Source organism: Clupea harengus, chromosome 19 (genome assembly GCF_900700415.2).
Source record: "Clupea harengus chromosome 19, Ch_v2.0.2, whole genome shotgun sequence".
NCBI classification, from domain to species: Eukaryota; Metazoa; Chordata; class Actinopteri; order Clupeiformes; family Clupeidae; genus Clupea; species Clupea harengus.
Window position 1 is genome coordinate 2,655,626 of NC_045170.1, and position 17,500 is coordinate 2,673,125.

The 17,500-nt window shown below is 45.4% G+C and overlaps 1 protein-coding gene and 1 pseudogene across 1 annotated transcript in view; both read left to right on the forward strand.

Moving 5' to 3' along the window:
- LOC105890386 (catenin beta-1-like) overlaps positions 1-17,500 on the forward strand; it is a 118,949-nt gene that overhangs the window by 27,505 nt on the left and 73,944 nt on the right. The window lies entirely within an intron of this gene.
- LOC116225063 overlaps positions 1,452-17,500 on the forward strand; it is a 24,638-nt pseudogene continuing 8,589 nt past the window's right edge.

A 17,500-nucleotide genomic window follows, 5' to 3' on the forward strand; every position in this document is an offset into this window, starting at 1 on the left:
CCTCTCCACACCCCTCTCTCACTACTCCTCCCAGGCCAAGCCCCAAGCCCACCCCTGTTGTCCCTGTTGCACGTTCTCACACAGGAGCTGGAGATTGTTATTGAAGCACAGTTAAGGCCTGTCTTAATTTCCCTCGGGATTAATAAAGTATCCATCCATCTATCTATCTATCACTGCAAACAATAACCATATCTAATAACTGTGACTACTTTACTTTTATAGTGTTATATCGCTCTAGCCCATTACAGTGGCAGCGTCCACACCACACCCTGACAGTAACGACACAAGAGTGATATTGTTGAGCATCCACTTTCAGAGGATTGTGTGAGCAATACAGAAAATCTGACAGCCAATCAGAATCCATCGAATTTTAAAGGCATCACATTAAAACATGAATTATATTTCTGAGAGGTTTTCCTTAGGGTTGGTCAGCGTGGACGGTCTTGTTGTTATAGTTACAGTTGTCGTCATAGTTACTGTTGTGTGGACAGCCCGCCACACCTGAGGGCTAGGGGCTCTGAGCGCGCTCCAAGCAGAGCAGGGAATGACAGGCACTTACAGGGCCGCCTCAGGGCAGGTATTTCTCAGGGAAGAGAAAGGGAGAGAGAGAGAGAGAGAGAGAGAGAGAGAGACAAGAGCTGGGGAGGGATAGAGAGAAAATGAGAGAGAGAGAAAGAGAGAGGGAAAAGGGAGAGACACAGAAAAGGAGAGGGGGGGAGGGAAGGAGTAGAAGGAGAAATGGAATGAGAGAGTTGAAAAGAAAGTTTGAGGGAGGGGTGCAAGGGAGAGAGAGAGAAAGGGAGGGAGAGGGGAAGGAATGAGAGAATAGGAAAGAGGGAGGGGAGAAAGAGAGAGAGACAGAGCGATAGAGGGAGAGAGGGAAGTAGAGGGAGAGAGGGCGGTTGAGTAAGAATGAAACCGCTGTAAAAAAGGATCACACCCACCCCTGGCATGGTCTCTCTCATGCACACAGGCAGGGCTTTGGAGTAGAACTAAACTCAAGATACTCCGCCTCGCAGAGAGAAAGACGGAGAGAGAGGGACAGGGAGAGAGACAGAGAGAGAGGGACAGGGAGAGAGGGACAGGGAGAAAGACAGAGAGAGAGGGACAGGGAGAAAGACAGAGAGAGAGGGACAGGGAGAGAGACAGAGAGAGAGGGACAGGGAGAGAGACAGAGAGAGAGGGACAGGGAGAGAGACAGAGAGAGAGGGACAGGGAGAGAGACAGAGAGAGAGGGACAGGGAGAGGGACAGAGAGAGAGGGACAGGGAGAGAGGGACAGGGAGAGAGGGACAGGGAGAGAGACTGAGAGAGAGGGACAGGAAGAAAGACAGAGAGAGGGACAGGGAGAGAGGGACAGGGAGAAAGACAGAGAGAGAGGGACAGGGAGAGCTGTTCTAGCAGACACAAGCTACCGTAGCTCTTCTGAGGCGACTCAACATACCTGCAAACATGCAGCGCAGCTTCAGAACTTACTCAACAGACAGCATTGGCAGTGATGTGGTCTTCTCAGAGGAGAGCTCCTACCAGGAGATGCTTAGGAGCACCTATGCAAAGAAAGGTAAATGGGCATATGCTAAGCCAGTAGAAGCTCTGATTATACTCTTTCAGTGTCGTGTGTGTGTGTGTGTGTGTGTGTGTGTGTGTGTGTGTCTGTGTGTGTGTGTGTGTGTGTGTGTCTGTGGTGTGTGTGTGTGTGTGTGTCTGTGTGTGTGTGTCTGTGTGTGTGTGTGTGTGTGTGTGTCTGTGTGTGTGTGTGTGTGTGTGTGTCTGTGTGTGTGTGTCTGTGTGTGTGTGTGTTGCTTGACATTAGTTACCCTTATGCTAAGGTGGTAGAAGTTGTAAGGATTTTCATAATCTTGAAAAGCATGTGTGTGCGTGGTGTGTGTGTGTGTGTGTGTGTGTGATTTGCTTGGCATTAGTTAGCCTTTTGTAAGCTTTTTTTTTAGGAGGGCTGGATTGCTGATATGGACTGGGCTCAAGAAGGATTTGGGTGGGGCTCAGGATGTCATGGATTTCCTCTGTTCTACTTGTTACTGAATGAAGAAAAAACATCAAATAAAATAAAAATGTGATTGTATGGGCAGACATGACACTAGTGTAGTGTTGTTTCCCACTGGACACACACACACACACACACACACACACACACACTGACCACTGCAGGGTTGCCAGAGTTAATCAGATTGGACTCAGCCTCGCGCTTCCTCCGATGTCTGCGCTGTCAGGCGACCACACCCCTTAGCGGTGTCAATGGTGTCTGAGCGGAGTAGTCCCCTCTCTCGTAACAGCAGGACCGCCACTGTGTTTCTCAGACGAGATGTGCAACAGATAGGCTGTGTGTTTGTGCTCGATCACTTGTCTCTTCTGTGTTTGTCAGACGAGATGTGCAACAGATAGGCTGTGTGTTTGTGCTCAATCGCTTGTCTCTTCTGGGGATTGCACAACTGCATGACCGAAAATGAATGATTCCAGTAATTGCTTCAGATGATTAAAGATTGGGCACATTGCTCTGCGCTCTTACCACTTCAATAAAGAGAGGTCCAAATGGTAACGGTCCAAGATTGCTTCGCCTCAAAGATGTTTTATCATGTTTGCGCTGATCTGTTTAAAGTAGAGTAGCCCCGGGAGCTCGTGTTTGCCTCATTAACTTTATTATTTTAATAAAACATCCTCTAACACTCATGATCAGTGGTTTAGTATTGAACTCAGTGGTGTCACAGAAGCAGAACAGACATGAATTGTCTTGTTGTCGTTTGCAGCAGTGAGTTATAGTCTTTTAATGCGTTTGAGATGGTGTTGATGCCATGCCTCTGTGGCCTCTCTGGCTACTGTGTGCTGGGAGTGGAACCCCCCTCCTAATGAGGAGCACCTGTAATACTCGCTGTTCCTCCTAATGAGAAGCACCTGTAATACTCGCTGTTCCTCCTAATGAGAAGCACCTGTAATACTCGCTGTTCCTCCTAATGAGGAGCACCTGTAATACTCGCTGTTCCTCCTAATGAGAAGCATCTGTAATACTCGCTGTTCCTCCTAATGAGGAGCATCTGTAATACTCGCTGTTCCTCCTAATGAGGAGCATCTGTAATACTCGCTGTTGTTAAAGGCAGCATCTGTAATACTCACTGTTGTTAAAGGCAGAGGTATAATGAGGAGCATCTGTAATACTAGCTGCTGTTAAAGGCAGAGGTATGTGAGGGCTGAGGAATTTAAAGTGCTGGCTATCTGTCACTGTGTGACCTTTGCCCCCTCTCTTCCCTTTCTACCTCTCTTTCTCTTTCTATCACCCCTTCTCTTTTTTTTCTCTTCCACACCTTTTTTTTTGCTCTCTTTCCATTTTCTCCCTCTCCCTCTCTCTTCCTGATGGCCTCTATAACCTCTGCCTTTCTCAGTTGCCTCTTGACCGCCACCGTTGATGGATTTGTTGTAAGCGCGCCTCGGGACTGGCCCCATAATGAGAGCAGTAAATCTCTCTCTCGCGGGCCAAATGCGTGATAAAAAACAAACGTTTTGATCTTCGGTGATCGTCAGGAAGCAAGCCCTGGACGAGATGTGTCTCTCTGCACCTTTGCTAACTTGGTAACTCCTTGGTTTCAGGTGTAATGCGTTAGCAAGCCGCAAAAAAGTTTATCTTTTGTATCTTTAGGCTGTGAAGAGCAGGGACGTGTTTGTGTAGGGGGATGTTAGGGTGGTTTATATCGGCCCGGTCATTTCAGCACTCGGCATAACCTTGTTTTCTCATTCACCGCCGTTTATGTAGTTCCATTAGCTTAACTACATCTATCCCTAAAGGGCTAGCATTGTCACTGAAGAGAAATAGACTTCCACTTTTAGCAAGAGCTTCTAGTTTTGACTAGATTCCTCCTTTGATCCCAAGCTCTGCTGTTTAATCCAGAGGAGAGCAGAACCCCAGAGAACGGAGGAGCGATGTGAGCAGTCATGCAGCAACCACACACACAAACACACACACACACACACACAGACATACATACACACACACATCCACAGCCACGAGGCCAGGGACCGCGGTGGCCAAAATGAGTCACAGCTTAGACGTACACAAGGCCACGGACCGCGGTGGCCAAAATGAGTCAGAGCGTAGACGTATTTAGCCGTATGAAAGTATTTGGAAGAGTCTTTCTTTGTGCATCTCTGTGATTATATGCAGAACACTAATCATGGAACATTTTGGATGAGTGTGAATGAGATGTTGGTGAATACACCCATCCATTGCCTCTGACTACCCTATCGTTTCATTGGTCATTTCAGCTGTCTGTCAGAGGCCAGCCTATAGCCATAGACCAGTAGCTTTGGCATGTGTTGGTTGAGGAGGCGTGTGCGTGTGCTTGTATGTGTGTGTGTATGTATGTCTGTGCGTGTGTGTGTGTGTTTGTGCATATCCGTGTGTGATCACACTTACTAGTCAGGACAGATATGTTTAGACTCCAAGGTTATCGTCCTGTTGAATCAGGGAGGGTTGTTTGGGTCAGCTGGGTGTGTTGCGCTAGTCACATACCTGTGAAAGAATGTGAACAGCCCTCACCTGAACACTGAACACCATGGAAACAGCAGCGATGTGTTTCCTCTCCCATGTTCAGAACCTGAACACTGAACACCATGGAAACAGCAGCGATGTGTGTTCCCTCCCCCATGTTCAGAACCTGAACACTGAACACCATGGAAACAGCAACGACGTGTGTTCCCTCCCCCATGTTCAGAACCTGAACACTGAACACCGTGGAAACAGCAACGATGTGTGTTCCCTCTCCCATGTTCAGAACCTGAACACTGAACACCATGGAAACAGCAACGACGTGTTTCCTTCCCCATGTTCTCCTCTCTGTATATTAACCCTGTATAGTCAGTGTTCTGACTCATGCTAAGTGCTGTACGCTAACCAAATATCCATTCCCCCCCCCCCCTCTCTCTCTCTACACAGATGAACGGGATCGGGTTCAGAAAAAGACCTTCACCAAATGGGTGAACAAGCACTTATTGAAGGTATGATGGCTGATAATACTGAGACCTCCTCCTGCAGTTTGTATTTATTTCATTCCAGTTGTGGAGCCTTTCCCAAGAAGCCTAACTGACCCCGATTCACTAAATGTTTACCGGTGCAAACCTGATGTATAGTATGACCAGCAAGATATAACACCATGTGTATGTTACATATATATATATAATATATATATATATATATATATATAACAAGTGTATGTTCAAACAAACAATTTAGCAACAGCTCTGTGATTTGGCTCATTTGAGAGATATCATCAAGATACAATCAGTGTTATGGGATCAGCAGATGATTTGTGTTAGTGATGTCATGTTTGCACCGCTTATTGTTATTGTTATTGATATTGTTGTTGTGCACAAACCTTAGTCAGCGAGGATCATGGGGTCTTGTACCTTAGTCAGCGAGGATCATGGGGTCTTGTACCTTAGTCAGCGAGGATCATGGGGCCTTGTACCTTAGTCAGCGAGGATCATGGGGTCTTGTACCTTAGTCAGCGAGGATCATGGGGTCTTGTACCTTAGTCAGCGAGGATCATGGGGTCTTGTACCTTAGTCAGCGAGGATCATGGGGTCTTGTACCTTAGTCAGCGAGGATCATGGGGTCTTGTACCTTAGTCAGCGAGGATCATGGGGTCTTGTACCTTAGTCAGCGAGGATCATGGGGTCTTGTACCTTAGTCAGCGAGGATCATGGGGTCTTGTACCTTAGTCAGCGAGGATCATGGGGTCTTGTACCTTAGTCAGCGAGGATCATGGGGTCTTGTACCTTAGTCAGCGAGGATCATGGGGTCTTGTACCTTAGTCAGCGAGGATCATGGGGTCTTGTACCTTAGTCAGCGAGGATCATGGGGTCTTGTACCTTAGTCAGCGAGGATCATGGGGCCTTGTACCTTAGTCAGCGAGGATCATGGGGTCTTGTACCTTAGTCAGCGAGGATCATGGGGCCTTGTACCTTAGTCAGCGAGGATCATGGGGTCTTGTACCTTAGTCAGCGAGGATCATGGGGTCTTGTACCTTAGTCAGCGAGGATCATGGGGTCTTGTACCTTAGTCAGCGAGGATCATGGGGTCTTGTTGCTTCCAGGGGTCCTCCATTCCACATTCTAGCGGTTTCGAAATACTTTGTTTACCCAGTGTTGTTTTTTTTGTACCGCGTGGAATTTGCTGCGTCATCCTTTTAGATCTCTGCAGTGTATCACATACAGCTGCGATTCCCTTATCTGACAGGGACATGGTAATTTACTGCAGAGATGTTCCCTGGGAATTTTCTCACACATGTAACATTTTTGAGGGCTTATGGGTATCTCTGGATAGTGTTATAGGCAGTGTTATAGCTAAGGTGCTACCCTGAGCTGTTGGCAGCTGAAAATGAATTGATAGAGTTCACACACATGCTGCAAACAATCTTAGCTTCGAGCTCCATTTTAATCCTACTTAATAAGACTAATTATGTAAAAGATGTTCTGTGTAGTTGCAATAAACAGTAACGAGTATTAGCCAGCCTTAAGTATAATCCCTTGTAATGGATGTCGGATCAAGCACAAGCTTTGTATTGAAGGACACACTCTGTCAGAAGTGAATCTGAAGACTAAATGAATATGTAAAGCGATGGGGACTTAGGAGCAGAATGATAAAATGCTCATTTAAACAAATCCCACGAACACAAACATTTTAAAAAGACAAAAACAAGCGGATGACTAAAAGTTTTTAAGGGCTTTATAACAAAGAGTTAACTACTGTAGGGTCTAATCACTGTCAAGAGTCTGTGGAAAGGAGAGATGTTAGGACATAACTACACTTAGCTGACTCAAGTGGGGAGATCTATGCGCAGCCTCCCCTGGCCTGATTGGCTGTGGTTTTAGCCATTGTGGTTGACCGTTGTCTGGGTGATCGAGGATGGAGCATCCGTGCCATGCCAGTGTTCTCAAGTGGCCGGCGTTCCGGAACCTTGGAAAGTATACTGGTCTCAGAATCATGGTGTCTGTCAGGCACTCATAAGGCTGAGAGAATGTTTTTGGAGATGAGACATTTAGGTTAGTTTTAGTTTAGTTCCGTTGTTGTTGTTGTCTCTTTTCCACGCATCCACGCACACTCACATTTTGACATCTCATAGTGCATGTAACAGAACATCACACAACAGGCCGTACCCATCGGCACACAGAGTCAGTTAGTCAGAGTTCCTTCCTCTTGCCTGCGTTAGGAATGCATGTTCATTGTCTCTGGTTCTCAGTTGAATTCCTTAGCTCCTGGGTGATCTCCATCTCAGTGTAACGCTGTCCCATGTCTCGATCTCTTTCTCTGGTTCTCGTCCCTCAAGCCTGTCTCTGGCCAGTGAATGGGGTCTGAGTGGCTTTTGTTATTGCTGATCAACAGCAGGGGTAGTTAGAGACCTGACCTGTCTCAAGGTGCTAGTAGTGAAAAACTGATTGATGACTGTAAACATTTACACCCAAAACAAGACCTACTCCTGTGTCATCTAACAGTGAACCTCCATAACCAGAGGTGACAGTGAGACACAAATTGAGTAGATGGTCAGGATTTAAAAATACATTGTGGTCATCATAATTTCACATTTTATTAGAAATGCATTTTCTTTTATTATGAATTCATTGTCTTGGGGCTTTTTGAGCCTTTATTGAGACAAATGAGTGGAAGAGAGACTCAGAGTGGGACTCATGCTACCGCTACCGCTACAGCTCCTGCCACAGCTCCCCCTTTAAAGCAATTTCAACTTAAGCTTCAAAAGCTACACAAATATTTCTCCAACTAGGAGACCTGGCACACACACACACACACACACACACACACACACACACACACACACACACACACACATTATATCCAGCAGTTGGTTAGTCAGCTTCCTGGAGGCGTGTGTCACAGAGGAGAGGCTGGAGCTGCACAGAAAGAGATGATGTCATCATGGGGCCGATGCTCCTGTGCTCGTCAGAAAGAGATGATGTCATCATGGGGCCGATGCTCCTGTGCTCGTCAGAAAGAGATGATGTCATCATGGGGCCGATGCTCCTGTGCTCGTCAGAAAGAGATGATGTCATCATGGGGCCGATAGAGATGATGTCATGATGGGGCTGATGCTCCTGTGCTCGTCAGAAACAGATGATGTCATCATGGGGCCGATAGAGATGATGTCATCATGGGGCCGATGCTCCTGTGCTCGTCAGAAAGAGATGATGTCATCATGGGGCCGATAGAGATGATGTCATGATGGGGCCGATGCTCCTGTGCTCGTCAGAAACAGATGATGTCATCATGGGGCCGATAGAGATGATGTCATCATGGGGCCGATGCTCCTGTGCTCGTCAGAAAGAGATGATGTCATCATGGGGCCGATAGAGATGATGTCATGATGGGGCCGATGCTCCTGTGCTCGTCAGAAACAGATGATGTCATCATGGGGCCGATAGAGATGATGTCATGATGGGGCCGATGCTCCTGTGCTCGTCAGAAAGAGATGATGTCATCATGGGGCCGATGCTCCTGTGCTCGTCAGAAAGAGATGATGTCATCATGGGGCCGATAGAGATTATGTCATCATGGGGCCGATGCTCCTGTGCTCGTCAGAAACAGATGATGTCATCATGGGGCCGATAGAGATGATGTCATGATGGGGCCGATGCTCCTGTGCTCGTCAGAAACAGATGATGTCATCATGGGGCCGATAGAGATGATGTCATGATGGGGCCGATGCTCCTGTGCTCGTCAGAAACAGATGATGTCATCATGGGGCCGATAGAGATGATGTCATCATGGGGCCGATGCTCCTGTGCTCGTGAGGCTCCTCTACGGTCCTCGTCGGTTTATTGTACTCATGCTGCAGGACGTGTCTGTCATGGCTGACATTCATTTTAACCGCTGGAACAGTTACTAACCATCATTGTTACACAAACATGCAATTAAAAAGAACAAGTGCTTGATTGTATTTAGTGAGAGAAAATGTTTTGTCTCTCACGCTCGCTTGATTCTTCAGTACAACAGTTTTGGAATGTATTAGGAGCAAGGGAAATAATGTATTAGGAGCAAAATAAGGCAAATAATGTTAGTCTTCAGTAATTGAGTCCTATGGTGTCTCCGTTATATCCAAGACTTGTAACAGGGACGCTACACACACACACACACACACACACACACACACTCCCAGCATCCACCCCTACAGACACACATACACACACAGTGACTGTACAGTTTTTTAGTGCAGTCTCAGCTGTCAGAGCCAGTGAGACACTGCAGAGAGACACTGGATGCTAACAGTAGGCTCTGAGGGTTTTATCCTCAAACATCTTTCCATCGGGGCCTGAAAAAGCAAAGAGATGTGAAAATAATGTCAATGATTTAAATGATAAAAAATGAACAGACCTTTGTTCGGAAATACTTTGTTGTAATATGAACGTTATTGCGCATTATTTGACTGTAACACTAACTACCCATGAATTAACACCACATTAAATGAATAATTCTCATCCATGTCTGGACCCCTCGCTTGACTAAACTATTAACGATTTCACTGTTGTATGTTAAGGGGAGATTAAACTGTGAATATTCGCCATGTCAATCTATAACTATAGCTATCTATATCTGTATTTTTTTTATTAAGGTTAAAGAGAATATATATTGAGAAAGAACATGCAGAGACAAACATGCCCACTAGGTGTCTCACTCTCTGTGAGATACAGTATACTCCATTTCCAAATGCATTTCTGGGTGTTGGTGACGGAGCTCCTGTGTACTCTGTAGTCTGAAATGTCAATCTGTCTTCCCACTGTTGGGGCAAAGTGCATGTCTTTATTTCTGTGTTTCTCTAGTTTCCTTTCCATTCATCACACAGAAAGCCTACCTTTCTGACCTCTTTCACAGTTTTGTCTCTCTCTCTGTCTCTGTCCCTGTCCCTGTGTCTCTGTCCCTGTCTCTGTCTCTGTCCCTGTCCCTGTCTCTGTGTCCCTGTGTCTGTTCTCTCACCCTCCTCCCTCCATTCCGTGTCACTTCCTGTCTCTCTGTGGTCTTCTAACAGCAATGGAGATCTGAGGTAGGTCCACTTCCTGTCCGCTGGGTGCTGAGTGGGCCTGTGTTTTCCCCTGCATGAGCCGTTGTAATAATCACCCCCTTCTTAGGGGCCCTATGCAGCCTAAACCCTAAACCCTTAAACCCTTAGCCCTGAACCCCTAAACCACTGAACCCCTAAACCCTTAAACCCTAAGCCCTGAACCTTAAACCTTAAACCCTCACCCTGCCTCTGCACTGTGCCAGTCGCTTCCTAGATGGCAAACGACTGAGGGTGAGACGGATCTGGCCTAGATCAGGTAGAATACAGGCCAGACCCGACTCGACCCGACCCAACCCAGACTCGATCCACATTCCACTGCCATCTGGGTTACCCGTCACCACTGGAGTTACTGGCACAGCCACTGGTCCTTATCTGGCACAGCCACTGGCCCTGATCTGGCCCTGATCTGGCCCTGATCTGACCCTGATCTGGCCTTGATCTTGCCCTGATCTGGCCCTGATCTGGCCCTGATCTTGCCCTGATCTGGCCCTAATCTGACCCTGATCTGGCCCTGGTCTGGCCCAGATGAGGCATTGAATGTATTCCAGTATTTAATGTGCTATTTGTCTGCCGACCATAGATAGTGAGGATAATATTAATACTAATCAATTTTATTTTGTTGATTCATTTTTATTAAAAGAAATCTCAGTACTACAAAATAAACTACTTATTACTTCAACTTACTTACTTTGTTAAGTGGGCTCCGAACTATCTAGGTGCAGTTGGTAATGCACTTCTGCACACACGGCCTCAGAGACACCTGTTGTAGTAGTACATCAGGAGTGCCTGGGGTTCATTCATTACAGTGGGTGGTTTAAGCCAAAGCAGATCGGTCCCTTTTCTTGAGGTGGACTCATGTCTTTCTTTAAAACACGCACTGAGTTAGAATGTCGTCGCAGTCACCGTGGAGACGTCTGTGTCTAGACTGACTGACACAGGAAGTTGGTGGCAGTGTCTCCATGGTGACAAAGATATAACAAGGTCCTCTTCAGTTGCACTGTGGCGGCGTTCTAGATGTCAACACTGGAATGAATCCTAGCCTTGTCAGGACCACATCTACACCAGTCAACTGCTATCTGGATTAAAACAATTAGAAAGGGATTAGAGATAAGAGATTAGAAAGCTTTCCTCTCTCCCTTTTTGAGAGTGAACACTTTGAGAAAGAGCCCAAGACCGTTCTGTTTAAAAGTTCTCTCACGGTTGGGAGGAGACCTTATTTTATCTAGTTCATGTTTTCCCCAGTGTGTGTGTGTTTTTTTTATGTCCTGTTTTGTTTTGTAGTTACCCATTAACCCTTAAAAGGGTTTTGTTTTGTAGTTAACCACTAACCCTTAAAAGAGGTTCTAACAGAATGCAGCATATCCATAGAGCCCTGATACTTATACCCTGGAGGCCTCTTCCTGCTCTGTGTTGACCTCTGTGTTGACCTCTGTGTTGACCCCACATTTTCATCAAATAGCTGCCTGTGAAGTCAGACAAATAATGATTCTCTTGTCATTTTATGGTGAAGGCTTTGAGCAGACGCTTTTATCCAAAGTGACATTTGTCCAAAATCATCTTTTCTACACCACCTCCAGTCGTTCTGGATTTAGTCTCGTCATTTGTCCCTGAATGATTCTCTACGTCTTCATCACCCTCCACAGACGTCTTCATCGCCCCCTCCGCAGACGTCCAGGTTCATTCTTCTGTTAATGACTCTGTTGTCCTCCTTGTGTGTGCTGCAGATCTCCGACATCCAGGTGAACGGCCAGTCGGACGACATGACGGCGAAGGAGAAGCTGCTGCTGTGGTCCCAGCGCATGTCGGAGGGCTACCACGGCATGCGCTGCGACAACTTCACCACCAGCTGGAGGGACGGGAAGCTCTTCAACGCCATCATCCACAAACACAGGTGAGCCAACGCCATCATACACAGACACAGGTGAGAATGGAGCTCACTGTCACCCACAGACACACATACACAAACACAGGTGAGGTTGGCATACAGAGCATGCCATAACACACACACACACACACACACACACACACACACACACACACACACACACACACACACACACACAATACCGTAACTTATCGTAAACCACACATATCATACACAAACACAGATGCTTTCATTCATTCTGTTGCTTTGCATTTAGGGTAGACTAGTAATCTGTAACCTATTGCATTTCAAGACTAACATTCCCAACCCTGGCAATACATAAACCCTGAATGTTATTCAATGGACAATAATAACACTGACTCATCCTCCTCACATACTCTAATGTGTGTAAAAAACAAAACGAGGCAAAGCAGGGAGAGATCCGAGGTATGAAGTGACACGATGTGAAGAGGTACGGAGATGAAGTGAAATCTGACTCTTCTGGTGGAGTTATGAGAGAAAAAAAAGAGTTCAAGGACGCCAACCCTTCAGGCGTAGCTTTTAACTAGCAGCGTGTACCTGCAAGAGCTCAGCTATGTCGTGCATTAAAAACTCTTCGCTTCGGGGTCGACCCAGAGAGGGAGGAGGAGGAGTTCACTGCTGCGCTCTGAAAACAAGGAGGAAGGATATGGCTGCGAGAAACCACACTAGGACATGACCGCACTGGGAATCTTTTGAGCTATCAAATATGAATTATTCAATCAGGAACTGAGGTGGAGTTTGATTTGGGAGCTCACAGAAAAGTTAGCTGACTTCATGAAAACTTGCTTTCTGACTGTGTGAGTGCAGGCTCACTATGACAATCGTGTGCGCATGAAGGGAGTTGCGATGCATGCGGTCTAACTATTTAAGGTGAATGAATGCTACTGCTTTGAGTCTGGACTTCTTAAAGCATTAGATTCAGTCTGAACCCAAAAGAGGAGCGCTGTCCTCACGACGGTCCCTGCAGACGCCATGTGGAGCCTGAAGAAGAAATTCACGCGCAAGAAGCGCCAGAGCAGCTCGACCTCGAGCAGCACGCGCGGCTCCGTCAGCGACCTGGAGGACCGGGTGGTGATGCTGTGTGACGACCTGCCCAATGAAAGCTCCTACGACTCGAGCCGGGAGTCCCTGAGCAGGGGGTCGTTGAGCAGGGGGTCGGTCGTTGAGCAGGGCGTCCTTGAGCAGGGGTTCGTTGAGCCGGGGATCCCAGAGCGGGGAGCAGGAGACGGGCAACTCTTCGCGCCACCCTCCCATCTCTCGAGACAGGCCGTCCTACAGACAGGCGTGCTACTTCGAGGAACCCCCAAGGGCGCAGGGGTACTACCAAGTCCGAAGAGTTCAGGAAGTGTATGGATGTTTTTCTATCTGTCTGTTTGGGACACAATGTTCTTTATTTTATATTCTGTGATTCTGCGTACAGGGACTTTTTGTGGATTTGTTAGAACAACCGTTGGAGGCAGGGTTATTACCTTGCTAGAGAGTAGAGATGCCAGGTCGCATAATGGATGGTGTCTTTATCTCTAAATCCTCGAAAAAAATACATTCCTGTGGATTTGTTAGAACAAGAACAGAAAAATGATGAATCTCATTAACTGATGAAAAGATGCTAGTTGCAGTAAATTGAACATCACTGACTATTGCATTTAGGTGTCATTGTATCCATTTGTATAACATGTGATTTGCAGCTAAGGGCTGTTGCACTTCTTCTAGAGATGCAGGGCTTCTTTGTGTAATTTCTAATGCAGTTGGAGCCAGTAAGTGCATGTACCGTGAGCTGCATTCTTGGCAGTGTCTGCGTATGTTTTGATGCACACAGAGATGCGAAGTGCTCCCTGCACTCAGGGGAAGGCAGGAACAGGCCAGGCTCTTGTTAATTCTTGCCCTGTCACATTCCCAATATTGTTTCCCTCAAAGGCACGTCAATCACGAGCGGCCAGCCTCCTCTCCTGCACACTCTGATACCTGAGGCAGGGACAGATTTATGATCTTTCAAGCAGCATCCATTGATGTGCTTCTGACCTATTTTAGTCATTGTTATGGCCCTGTTGGGAAGGGCTTTCAAGAGAACAAGATATAATCATGTTTTTATAATAAGGTGTCTCTTAAAAATGGAATAATCATTTAGCCATGTGCCTGGCAAACTCTGGAGTGGATTGGTGCTGTGATCTTGGGCTCTGAGCTTGTGCAGGTCTATGCAACATCCATCCTGTGAGCTTCACATTTCATCCTTCAGTTTAGGAGCCATCCACTCTCTACTACCCAACTTTCTTGTTCACAGATATGGTGATTTGCTGTGGAGATATTTCAAACTTATTTTCAAACGTTCTCTGTCTGTTTGCCTGTCCTACTTGCTTCTCAATGGCACATTTTGATTGACCAAGTTGATGCAATCTGCAAGCAAATAGTGACTAGTGACTACCCTCCAACCACTAAGCAGCCATTTTAAACCATTACGGATACTGCTATACTTAAACCTCTTCATTCTGTCTGCTCTGCCTGCTTGTTCCAGGCCAGCAATGATTGACATGGGAAAGGTGTACAGACAGACTAATCTGGAGAACCTGGAGCAGGCGTTCAGTGTCGGCGAGCGAGAGCTGGGCGTCACCCGTCTACTCGACCCTGAAGGTAAGAAAATCCAACCGGCTGGGCCAATTTGTCTGTTGGGACTTGTGTATAAATTAAGAAGCAAATTGCAAATCAGTCTTGGATCTGATTTACTTGGCAGTGTTTCCCATGGAGTCAGGCTATAGTCCTCTGTAAAGCAGTTTAGTATCAGCGCAGTGCAACTATCATAAAGTTCCAGCGACATTATTTCCCTATTGGAGTTCATTATTATTCATTAGTAGAGCTGATAAGTAAGGTTGTTAAAGTCTCTGTTTGCAAGAAAGTGCAGTTGTGTCATTAAGCATTAATTGCAAGTGAAATGTACAATAGAAATAAAGAGATTTTGCATAATTTACTTTAGCAAAGTAGTAGCAGTAGTAGTAGCAGCAGTAGTAGCAGTAGTAGCAGTAGTAGTAGCAGTAGTAGCAGCAGTAGTAGCAGTAGTAGTAGCAGTAGTAGCAGTAGTAGCAGTAGTAGTAGCAGTAGTAGTAGTAGCAGTAGTAACAGTAGCAGTAGCAGTAGCAGTAGTATCAGTAAAAGCAGTAGTAATGTTAGCAGCAGTAGCAGTAGTAGTAGTACACTAGTAATAGTAGCAGTAGTAGTATTAGCAGTAGTAATTAGTAAGTAAAGCAGTAGTAAGTATTAGCAGTAAGTAATAGTAGCAGTAGTAGGTAGTCAGTTAAAGTAGCAATTAGTTAGTAGCAGTAGTTATAGTAGCCAGTAGTAGTAGTAGCAGTAGCATTAGTGAGCAGTATTAATAGTTAGCAATTAGTAGTAATGGTAATATTTTCCCATGTTTCCTGAGCTCTGGCGATGGCTAACCTCTCTCGTCCACCCTACCTAGATGTGGACGTACCGCACCAGATGAGAAGTCCATCATCACCTACGTTTCCTCTATGTATGACGTCATGCCCAGGTACCCGATGTCCAAGATGGCGTCAAAGCCAACGTGAGTCTCAGTCAGATTATGTCCAGATACAGAACAGTGTTATGTTATTTTTTGTCAGTAATTGTTGTGAAAATGTCATAAATCAGGGATTGTGATTTTTCCACATCGTATTAGTTACGGTATGTAAGATTAAGGGAACCATCATTCATGACAATTGCTGATAACTGTAACATAACACTTATATCACGTGACTGAAGTGTCATGATAAAAAATGAGTCATAACATGATTATATCAATGTTATGATGGAGGATTTGAGGAAATCGTTGTAAAGATTTACATAATATTTATTTATTTATTTACTGTAAAGATTATTATCCTGTTTTATATCCAGAGCTGGAGCATTTGAAGTATCATGATAACAAATGTCTTACGACATAATTATATCAAGGTTGTGATGAGGATACTTATTGATCGTTCATGACTCGCTGTAAGGATGCTATTCCTGTGTTGTATCAGGAGCTGTAGCAACTGAAGTCATGATAACAAATGTCTTACGACATGATTATGTCAAGGTTGTGATGAGGATACTTATTGATTATTGATTATTGATGAACTTCGCTGTAGGATTATTATGCCCTGTGGTTTTTAGTCAGGAGCTGGAGCTCCGGCTGGCAGGAGTATATTGAGTGGCTCACTATGGCTGCCTGCAGTGGTATTGAGGATACTTATTTTGATTATTGATTATTGATGTAATGATACTATTCCTGCGTTGTATCAGGAGCTGGAGCTGCGCTGGCAGGAGTACTATGAGCTGGTCACCATGCTGCTGCAGTGGATGAGGCATCACATCATCGTGTTCGAAGAGAGGAAGTTCCCCACAAGCTACGATGAAATAGACGTGAGATTTGAATTACGCAATTAGCAATATCTTCTGTAGAGTGACGCTAGGAAATGTTAACATTTAGCGACATTCTCTGCTAATAGCTGGATGATGATATTGTGTGGATTGATTGTAGCTATGTGGCATCTTTCAGCCCTCACTTTCCATCTCCACTGAGTCTGTTCAAGCCTTAGACTTTAAAATGGAGGCTTTTGGCATCATGTCAGGCCCTGACGGCCTCCCTAATGTCCTCACAGGTTCTCTGGCGTCAGTTCCTCAAGTTCAAGGAGACTGAGCTGCCAGCGAAGGAGGCTGACAAGAACCGTTCCAAACACATCTTCAGATCCTTTGAGGTAAGTAGAACCGTTCCAAACACATCTTCAGATCCTTTGAGGTAAGTAGAACCGTTCCAAACACATCTTCAGATCCTTTGAGGTAAAAATGAGTAAATATTAAGAACCGTTCCAAACACATCTTCAGATCCTTTGAGGTAAAAATGAGTAAATATTAAGAACCGTTCCAGACACATCTTCCGATCATTTGAGGTCAATATTAGTAAATATTAAGAACCGTTCCAGACACATCTTCCGATCATTTGAGGTCAATATTAGTAAATATTAAGAACTGTTCCAGACACATCTTCCGATCCTTTGAGGTAAATATTAGCAATATTAAGAAGTGATATTGCAGCATAACATCCCGTCATCTCATGTCTTCTCGTTTTTATAGAATTGTTTGTACAGTTGGTCATAAATAAAACTAAAAACTAAAACTACTTCTACTTCTACTTAATTTTTATGAGCAATAACTTTTATATTTTATTTACATTTATTTATTTTGTCAGAGGCTTTAATCCAGTCTGAATCTAATGCATATTTATCCGATGGCTAGGTAATGATGTGGTTATTGTGAGGTGGTGATTGTGATGTGTTGGTGATGAGGTGGTGATTGTGATGTGTGTGATGTGTTGGAGATGAGGTGGTGATTGTGATGTGATGTGTTGGAGATGAGGTGGTGATTGTGATGTGATGTGTTGGAGATGAGGTGGTGATTGTGTCCTCTTCTGTGTTTGTAGGGCGCTGTTCAGGCAGGTCAGATCAAGGTTCCCTCCAACTACCACCCCTTTGACGTGGAGAAGGAATGGGGTC